The 10346-nt window shown below is 36.2% G+C and overlaps 1 pseudogene; it reads left to right on the plus strand.

Annotated features, from left to right (window-relative positions):
* Positions 1 to 8670: 8670 nt before the first annotated feature.
* Positions 8671 to 9942, plus strand: LOC114213068 (kynurenine/alpha-aminoadipate aminotransferase, mitochondrial pseudogene; annotated as a pseudogene).
* Positions 9943 to 10346: the final 404 nt, after the last annotated feature.

Here is a 10346-nt window from a genome sequence, read left to right on the forward strand (position 1 = left end):
CTTCTGCATTCTTTAATCTGCTGTTGATTTCCTCTAGTGTATTTTCATTTAGTTATTGTATTCTTCAACTCTCATTTGTTCTTTTTTATATTTTCTGTCTTTTGTTGAAGTTCTGAGCTCATCCACTCTTCTCTCAACTCTAGCAATATCTTTATGACAATTACTTTGAACTCTTTATCAGGCAGATTGGGTATCTCCATTTCATTTAGTTCTTTTTCTGAGGCTTGTCTTATTATTTCATTTGTAACATATTCCACTGTTTCCTCATTTTGTTTGACTTTCTGTATTTTATTCTATACATTAGGTAGAGTAACTACCTCTCCAGTCTTGAAGGAGCGGCCTTGTGTCAGAATATCCCCACTGTTGACTGCATGTGTTTCGGTGGCTTTGGCTGGTTGGCTGAAGCTGGAGTAGGTGCAGGCCAGGAATTCCAGGGTGTTTTGCTGTGTGGTCACCTTGATGGGCTGGCTGGAGCTTCATTGGCTTTGGCCAGATGTTCCTGGACATTCTGTGCCAGAGCTGCTCTGGTGAGATAGCTGAAATTGGAGTCCATGTGGGCCAGGGGGTTTCCAAGATGCACTGGCCAGGGCTACACTATGAGTTGGCTGGAGCTGGAGTGGACACAGCCAGTGTGCTTTGTGCAGGGAGTGTCTTGGTAGGATGGCTAGGGATTTCCCAGTGAATGCCATTCTAGGGCTGCCTCGATGGGATGGATGGAATTAGAGCAGGTGCAGGCAGGGGGCCCCTTGTGGCTGGAGCTGTTGTGGGCTGGGGGCCCAAAGCTCACTGCAGTGGCTCTAGCAGGTTGACTAGAGCACCTAGACCTTGCTCCTGTCTGCACTATCAAGGTGAAGGGGAAATGTAAACAATGGCACTTACCAGCACCTCTGACCCCAGAGAGAGTTCCAGCAGTTTTTTCCACCATTTGGCAGATGCTCTAGGGTAAGTCACCTATAGTACTTCCCCTTTAAACCAGAGTGTGTGTGTGTGTGTGTGTGTGTGTGTGTGTGTGTGTGTGTGTGTGTGTGCGTGTGTGTTGCTTTTGTTTGTTTTTGTTTTTGCTGTGCTCTAGGTTGGGTGAATCTATGTGCTGGCCCTCTAGTGATATCCTTCCCTACTGTAGGTGGTACTGTGGGTGCCATGGTTACTGTGTTTCTGTCTCTCCTATCCTTCTGTATGTGGTCCTTCTATCCATGAAACTGACAGGCTGACTTGTTAACTTACAAGTAGAGTGAAACCTAACACATTTCATAAGTTCTTTCCTGTTTTCTGATTTTTCTCAAAGTTCAAAAAGTAGCAAAATTCATTTATTGATACTCTTATCTCTTTTTTTTTATTCCCACCAAATAGTGCTGAGGGCAGATGGAGAGGAATATGAAAGGAGAATATAAAAGGGCTCAAGTAATGACAACTTGATTTAAAAAAGACCCACAAGCATAGACTTTATGTGCTTTGGGTGTCTTACTCTATCACATGCTCTTGGAGCATTTGGGACTAACTCACCTGCTAAAAGGATCCACATTCCCCTGAAAAGCTAATCTATCCCACATTCTTTCTCTAATGAGGTCCTGAATATTTCCCCCATAAAGTACAAACTGACAGCATGGATATAGTTAGGTCATAGAAAAACAGGTCTTTAAAAGAGCTATTCTGTTGAAGGATAGCAATTTCCTGGAAACTAGATTAATAAACACCAACTTCTTTTTAGTGGCAGGTGAAACTGATCTCCTTCTTAAACTCTTTCTTTCATAATCCTAGATGTATTAGAAAATGATACTCCTAACAGCAATTGCAATTTTTAGGTTCATATCTATAATAACAAATGTATTCTATGATCACATAAATATTATTTTACTAGTCCTGGAATGTCACTATGATTTTAAAAGTGATAACAATCTTTAAAGATAATACTAAATAAACAAAGATCTGTTTTGCTGTAGGAAACAAATGTTTAAAACATTTAGAAAAATTATATATTAACTTTCATGGTTTTTTAAATTTATACCCAAGACAACTGGTTTATTTAGAATTTATTTGTATGGCTTTATTTAACTATTTTAATTAAAGGCCAGTGCTCAAGGTTTCTCCACCCTTTGCACATCCAGGTTATCCTGGACTTGTGAAGCAGTCGATTCTGTTTCTGGAGGCTTGATGAAGTATGTGTTAGGTAGAATAATCCTTGCTATTTTAAAAAGCCAACTACCAGACTACAATCCCCTAATACAGTAAATGCTTATGTTTCACTTCACTGTGCAGGTGCCTTTGGTTACTGAAGTAGAGAATTCTACTTCATATAGTCATTCAGGGACCTAGGATATTGGAGGTTGTAAGATCATCAACAAATGTCTTCCAAGAAGGAAAGAGAACATACAAAAACTATTTTCACTTCAAAAATACCTTGACCCAAAAGTGTCACATATTACTTCTGCTCACATTCCATCAGCAGGAATTAATTACAAGGCCCTATTGAGATACAAGGATGATTGGCAAGTGTAATCCATGACTGAGTGGTCACTTCTTAAAGATAACTTCAAACTACTGAAGTGGGTCATGAATATTTGGTGGAATAGCTGTCCCTGCTTCATTTACCACTCTTAACAATGATTCTCCAAGCCACCATTAGAGACCTCTCAATATCTTAATACTGTATTCATTTATTCTTATGAAATATTATTAATGAGCCTGAAAATAATTGTGTAGCTATATGGAAACACTGGTTCATTATACTGCAAATAAGGTAATATAAAGTTGCACAGACTACAAATAAGGTAGTATAAACTTGCACAGTGTAAACTTGCATAAACTATGATCAGTATAGTCATAATGGAGCAATCTGCACAAGATATTATGACAATAGTAGCTCATCCTCCCCTCTGTCACAGATGGTTCTAAGTGCAATGAGATGATTTAAAGAAATAAAAAGTGACAATTTTTAAAAAAGTATTTTTTAAAAATCAGAAGTAACCTGTATATTTATTGTAGCTAAATACTATATTCAGCCCATTCAAAAATAATTCAAACTGAAAATATAATTCTCCATATATGCTAAGATCAGTGGGACACATGAGAAATTCTCAGTAAATGTTAGTTATGTAAAGTGAAGTTGTTCATACAGCTTTCATTTATTTGCTCTTCTGTTCCCATGGTGAAAACATTTGATATTTATAAGTAAGTTTAACTTTTCCATTTTAATCAGATTTTCTTTGAGAGCCAGGCCATCTTGTATTTTCACTTCCAGCTTGGTTATTATGTTATCTTTACAGAACTCACATGAGAAAAGGATTGTTTTACCTAAACTAACTTTGAAGAGGTATTTTGTGTTGCTTTTGTGTTTAAACATGGTTAAAGGCTAAGCTATTTCAAGGAAAAAGCTGGGAAGCATATAGCCCCAAATCCCTCCCAGTTGAGAAGCAGACACTATTTCAGTGGGAGAAGTTCATTGGTATTCTATATACATATTATCACTAAGTGAAATTAGATCTGTTATTATACATTTTAAAAATTCTGCAGGTGCTGTTTTTCCATTTCCATCCACAGGATACTGTCCCTTTGGAAGTAGATTTGTGGCACTCTGAGTGTGATTTCTGTCTATAGAATTCTGTTTTCTCATGCAAATGGCTTACGCTAATAGAAAGCAAGGCAGTTCAAAATGAAAAAAAAAAAAAAGCAAAGCAGTTCTTCTATATAGAGAAGATACAGAGAAATAGTACCTTTCTAGGGACATGACAGAGGGAGAGGGAGAGCGAGGAGTGGAAATCATTCTAATTGTGGCAGATCTTAAGAGAGGCAGAGAAGCTTTTACAAAGGAAGAGAAATCTTACTACATGTCAGAATGGTAAGTTTCATTTTTAGGCCAGAATATGCGGAGTATAGAAATAGCACTTACCTTTGTTGGAAAGTTGGAATTGAGAAAGGACACTTCAGGTATATCTAGATTTATCAAGTCAATGCTTATAATTCTTCATCTATTCTTGATGTGATCATTTTGTTGGTTTTAAGAGCTGTGATGTTATTAGTTATCCCAACTATTTGACCAGAGTCCTTTTAGTAGATAAAATACTGTCTAAAGTCTTGTTCACACTGCTCTTTGTTAATTTATAGTTATGATTCTGGCTGTTTAATCAAACAATTCTGTCAACATATCAAGCATTTAATATATGCAAAAATAAATTTAAAAATTATTAGGTCCGGTCCCTACATATATGTGTCCCATCTTATGAATTAGGCCATTTGGAACTGCATTTTTTTCAGCCATAAAACCTTTTTCAAACTGAAGACTTTAGTTAAACACCAATAAGTGTAAACATGGAAGAAGAGAAGTTAAAGTGGAGAATAGGGGCTACAAAAAATGCTTTCTCAGGTTTTTTTAAATAGACTTTTAATTTTAATAGTTCTAGATTTACAGAAAAGTTATGAAGAGAGTACAGAGAGTTCCTTTATATCCTACACCCAGGTTTCTCTATCATTAACATCTCATATTACTATAGTTAGTAATTTATTACAGCTAATGAACCAATATTATTACATTATTAACTGAAGTCCATACTTCATTCAGATTTTCTTTATTTTTACCAAATATCCTTTTTCTATACCAGGATCCCATTCAGGATACCACATATGTTTATTTGTGATATCTTCTACTTCTTTTTTTAAATTTTTTTTAAGATTTTATTTATTAGAGAGAGTGAGAGAGAGAGAGTACATGAGAGGGGGGAGGGTCAGAGGGAGAAGCAGACTCCCTGTTGAGCAGGGAGCCCGATGCAGGACTCGATCCTGGTACTCCAGGATCATGACCTGAGCCGAAGGCAGTCGCTTAACCAACTGAGCCACCCAGGCGCCCAACTCCTACTTCTTGGCTGTGCTAGTTTCTTAGTGATGGGTTTTGGGGAGAAAACCCACAGAGTTAAAGCACCATTCTCATCATAACACATTAAGAGTACATCCTATCAATATCATTTATCACTATTGATGTTACCATTGAGCTCCTGGCTGAAGTAGTATTTGTCATATTTCTCCACTATAATGTTATTCTTTTCTCCCCCTTTTCCAAACTCTACTCTTTGGAAGGAAGTCACTATGTGCAGTTCACACTAAGGAATGGGGAATTGGGTTCTATCTCTGTCAATGAGGAATATTGTATAACTTATTTGGAATTCTTCTGGATGGGAAATTTATCTATTCTCCTGATTTATTTATTCAGTCATTCATTTATGTTAGTATGGACTCATGGATAATTGTTTTACAACTTGGATTATCATCCCGTAGGAGTTATTTTGTTCAATTTGTTCTAGCTTTGGCTTTTGAGAGGTCTTTCAGTTGACTCCTGTATCCCTTTGACACAGCATCATTATGGATTTTTTGGTTTGTGGTTGGTTTCTGTTTTTTAGAGGGTTTTTTTTTTTAGCATTACAAGATGTTCCAAGTGCATCTTCTTAAAAAAGTTTTTATTTAAATTCTAGTTAGTTAATATACAGTGTAATATTAGCTTCAAGTGTGCAATATTAGTGATTCAACACTTCCATATATCACCTGGTTCTCATCACAAGTGTATTCCTTAATCCCCATCACCTATTAACCCATCCCCCCACCTATGAGATATCACTTCACACCTGTCAGAATGGCTAAAATCAACAACCAAGAAACAGGTGTTGATGAGGATGTGGAGAAAGGGGAAACCTCCTCACTGTTGGTAGGAACGCAAACTGGAGCAGCCACTCTGGAAAACAGTAAGGAGGTTCCTCAAAAAGTTAAAAGTAGGACTACCCTACAATCCAGCAATTGCATTACTAGGCATTTACCCAAAGAATACAAAAATACTGATTCAAAGGGATACATGTACCCTGATATTTATAGCATTATTATCCAAGTGCATCTTGTATATCCTCTGACACAGCCTTCTAGGTGGTCATTTCTCTAAGGAACCCTACTTCCTTTTATTGGAGAATTGTATTAGAATCCAAGATCTGTGCCTTATTTGTACTAATTGCTACGCGAGTGTTAACCCTACTAGGCTCTCGTAGCTGACAGGACAAACTTTGTGTGTGTATACACGTACATATATATATTTATAATACTTATACATACACATATCTATAAATATTTATATTAAGCTACACATGAGTTCATACTGATGTCATTAACTGTAAACTTTTACCACAGCAGCCATTCTAGACTTCTCCCCCTACTTGTCTATAACTTCCTACTGCAACACTGAGAAACCTGGCTCCTAACATCTGCCATCCTTTACAGTCTCTTGGTTACTATAGCTCCATAAGTCTTGAAATCAAATAATGTGAGTCCTCCATTGTTATTATTCTTCAGTATTTTATTGCACTTCTATATCCTTTGCCTTTCCATATAAATTTTAGACAATATGTTGATATTTATGAAATAGCTTGTTCAGATTTTTTTTAAAGATTTTACTTATTTTCGAATGAGAGAGAGAGAGAGAGTGAGCGAGAGGGAGAGAGAGAGAGGGCGTGATAGTGCGCACAAGCCCGGAAAGAGGCAGAGGGAGGGAGAAGCAGACTCCCCACTGAACAGGGAGCCCGATGCGGGACTCTATCCCAGGACCTCTTGAGATCATGGCCTGAACTGAAGGGAGACGCTTAACTGACTGTTGCTCAGATTTTGATAGTGATTATGTTGAATAAACAGATCAATTTGAGAAGAATTGTCAATGTAAGAATATTGAGTCTTTCATTACCGATACATGGAATATCTCCATTTATTTAAATCTTTTATTTCTTCCATCAGTGTTTTGTAGATTTTGGCATACAGTTTTATACATGTTGTTAAATTTATACCTAAGCATTTCCCTTTTTTGTGCTCTCGTAAATAGTACTTTTTGAATTTTAATTTCAGTTATTCATTACTGGTATATAGAAAAGAAACTGCATTTTATATATTGATGTTGTAGAATGTGATATTGCTATACATGCTTATTAGTTCCAGGAGTGTTTTTTACAGATTCTTTGGGGATTTTTATACACTTATGTCATCTACCAATAAAAACAGTTTTCTCTTTCTTTGTAGTCTAATTTTCTCTTCTTTTCTTGTTTTATTGTACTAGGTAGGGCTTTTAGTATGAGATGGTAAGCTGATCTCTTTTTCTCAAACTTAGTGTGGAAGCTCCAGTTTTTTTTCTTTTTTTTTTTTCGTCTTTATGATATTAAATGTAGGGGGTTTTTTGTAGATATTCTTTATCAAGTTGAGAAAGTTCCCATCTGTTCCAGAGTATTGAGAGTTTTTTTTTATCATAAGTGGGTGAAATGCTTTCAGCACCTTTCTTCTTTTTCATCTTTGCCTGCTCATGTGGTGGGTTACACTAGTAGATTTACAAATGTTAAGCCAGCTTTAGATGTCTGCAATTTTTATCACATGTTCCTGGTGTGTAATTCTTTTTACATATTGGTGGATTCTCTTTGCTGATGTTTTGTTGAAGCTTTTTGCATCTGTGTTCATAAGAGATATTTTTCTGTTGTTTTCTTTCCTCGTAATGCCATCTGTTTTACATATTAAAGTAATTCTGGCTTCAGAGAATAAATTAAAACATAGTCTCTCTACTTGTATTTTCTGGAAAAGATTATAGAGAATAGGTACATGTTTTCCTTAAATATTTGGTGGAATTCAACAGTGAAAACACCTGAGCCTGGTAGTTACTTTTTAAAAGGTTTTAAAATACTGATTCAGTGTTTCTTTTTGCATGAATTTTGGTAGTTTGTGTTTTTCAAAGAATTTGTTTATTTTACTGACATGATCAAATTTGCAAGAGTAAAGTCTTTTGTAGTGTTTTCTTATCAGTAATGTTGATCTCTTTTCTGTTTCTGATATTGGTAATTTGTGTCTTCTCTCATTTTTTCTTGATTGACTTACTTAGAAGTTCATTAATTTTGTTAATGTTTTCAAAGAACTGAAGTTTTAAAACCATCTTCTCTGTTGGTTTCTTGCTTTCAATTTCATTGATTTCTATTCCAATTTGTATTACTTAAATTGCTCTTATTTCTCTAATTTCCTAAAGTGAAATCTTATGTTTTTGATTTTAGATCTTTCTTATTTTCAAATATAAGTATTTAATGTTATAAACTGCCCTCTATGTCCTGCTCTTGCATCATCCCACCAGTTTTGATGATGTGTTTTAATTTTAATTTAGTTCAAAATATTTTAAAATTTCGTTGGGGACTTCTTTGAGTCATCAGTTATTTAGAAGTGTGTTAAGTGTGTTATTTAATTTCCAAATATCTGGTATTTTCTAGCTCTCTAATTTATTTCTAGTTTAATTCCATTGTGGTCTGAAAATATACTTTGTATGACTTCTTTTAAGTTTATTAAGTTGTGTTTTATGGCCTAACATGTGTATTTTGGTAAATGTTGCATGTAATCTTGAGAAAAATGTAAACTCCACTTTGAATGAAGTCTTCTATAAAGGTCAATTAGATCAAGTTGATTGGTAGTGCTATTTAGGTCATCTATATTCTTACTGATTTTCTGCCTGCTTGATCTATCAAATAGTGAAAGGGGTGTTGAAGTTTTCAATTAAGAATGGATTTATTTCGAGTAGCCCCTTGGCGAGGTCCCAGGCGGGCACCCAGGCCAACCCGGCCTCTTTCTTGCAGCGACTACCAGTTGCGAGTTTTCAACTACTGAAGAAGGTGCTTGGGTATCAGAGACATGAATTATGCACGGTTCCTCCCCGCCATGAGCGAAGCGAGAAAGCCTTCTACCATCCAAGTCGTGACTGAGACTTGGAGCAGGGCACGAAATCAGTCATCTCCTTGGCTCCTGGATCACCAAAACCCAACACATTCCCTTTTACGACTGCTGTTATCACCATAAAAAATGGAAAGCCCATCCAATTTGATGAAGAGATGATGAAGAGAGCACTTCAGTATTCTCAAAGTGCCGGAATCCCAGAGCTGTTGTCCTAGCTAAAACAGTTTCAGTTAAAATTGCATAATCCTCCCACCATCAATTATCCAACCAGCCAAGGACAGATGGACATATGCATAACATCTGGCAGCCAAGAAGGTCTTTGCAAGGTGTTTGAAATGATCGTTAATCCTGGAGATAATGTCCTCCTAAATGAACCTATTTATTCAGGAACACTTCAAGCTCTGAAGCCACTGGGCTGCAACATCATTAATGTTGCCAGTGATGAATATGGGGTTATTCCGGACTCCCTCAAAGAAGTACTTTCCAAATGGAAACCAGAAAACTCAACCCCAAGAAAAACACCCCCAAGTTTCTTTACACTGTCCCAAATGGCAAGAACCCTACTGGAAACTCATTAACAAGTAACCACAAGAAGGAAATCTATGAGCTCACAAGAAAATATGATTTCTTCATCATAGAAGATGATCCTTACTATTTTCTCCAGTTCAGCAAGTCCTGGGCACCAACATTTCTTTCCATGGACATTGATGGGTGTGTCATCAGAGCTGACTCTTTCTCAAAACTCCTCTCCTCTGGGTTGAGAATAGGGTTTTTAACTGGTCTGAAAACCTTGATAGAGAGAGTTGTCTTACACACACAAGTTTCAACCGTGCACCCCAGCACTTTTACCCAGCTTCTGATATCACAGCTTCTACACCAATGGGGAGAAGAGGGTTTCCTGGCTCATGTAGAGAGGGTTACTGATTTCTATAGGAACCAGAAGGATGCATTACTGGCAGCTGCAGACAAATGGCTAAGTGGTTTGGCAGAATGGCATGTTTCTACTGCTGGAATGTTTTTATGGGTTAAAATTAAGGGCATTTCTGATGTAAAACAACTGACTGAAGAAAAAGCCATTAAGAAAGGGATATTAATGCTTCCAGAAATGTCTTCTACATTGATAGCTCAGCTCCTAGCCCTTACTTTAGAGCGTCATTCTCTTCAGCTTCTCCAGAACAGATGGATATGGCCTTCCAGAGATTAGCCCAGCTTATTAGAGAATCTGTATGAAGAAATCAAACTCTTTATGAAGAAATCAAAATCTTCCAGGGGTTTTTCACATAAATTATTTTTAGCTTTTAGCAGGAAGAAATGATCATTGGCATTAGACTTACAGATTGGATTTCAACAAGCATGTCATATCTGCAGTAATTTAACTAGACAACTTTTAAAGTTCCCTTAAATCCATCAGATTGACAAAATATATTTATAATTCACTTATACCTTTTGATAAATTTTCACCCTGCAAAAATTATTTTTATCCTGGATTTTATTGTGAAGAACTCCAGTTGCTTTATGGTTTCCCATAAATTTTCCTTGAAGCTAACATTTTACAATAAATTATTTTGAAAACGTAAGAAAATAAATTAAATTCAAAATGGTATATAATGTGAACTTTTTCTATTTTTAGGAAA

Source organism: Eumetopias jubatus, unplaced genomic scaffold (genome assembly GCF_037043125.1).
Source record: "Eumetopias jubatus isolate StellerSeaLion01/CBP00866 unplaced genomic scaffold, mEumJub1_p1.0 scaffold_6, whole genome shotgun sequence".
NCBI lineage: Eukaryota > Metazoa > Chordata > Mammalia > Carnivora > Otariidae > Eumetopias > Eumetopias jubatus.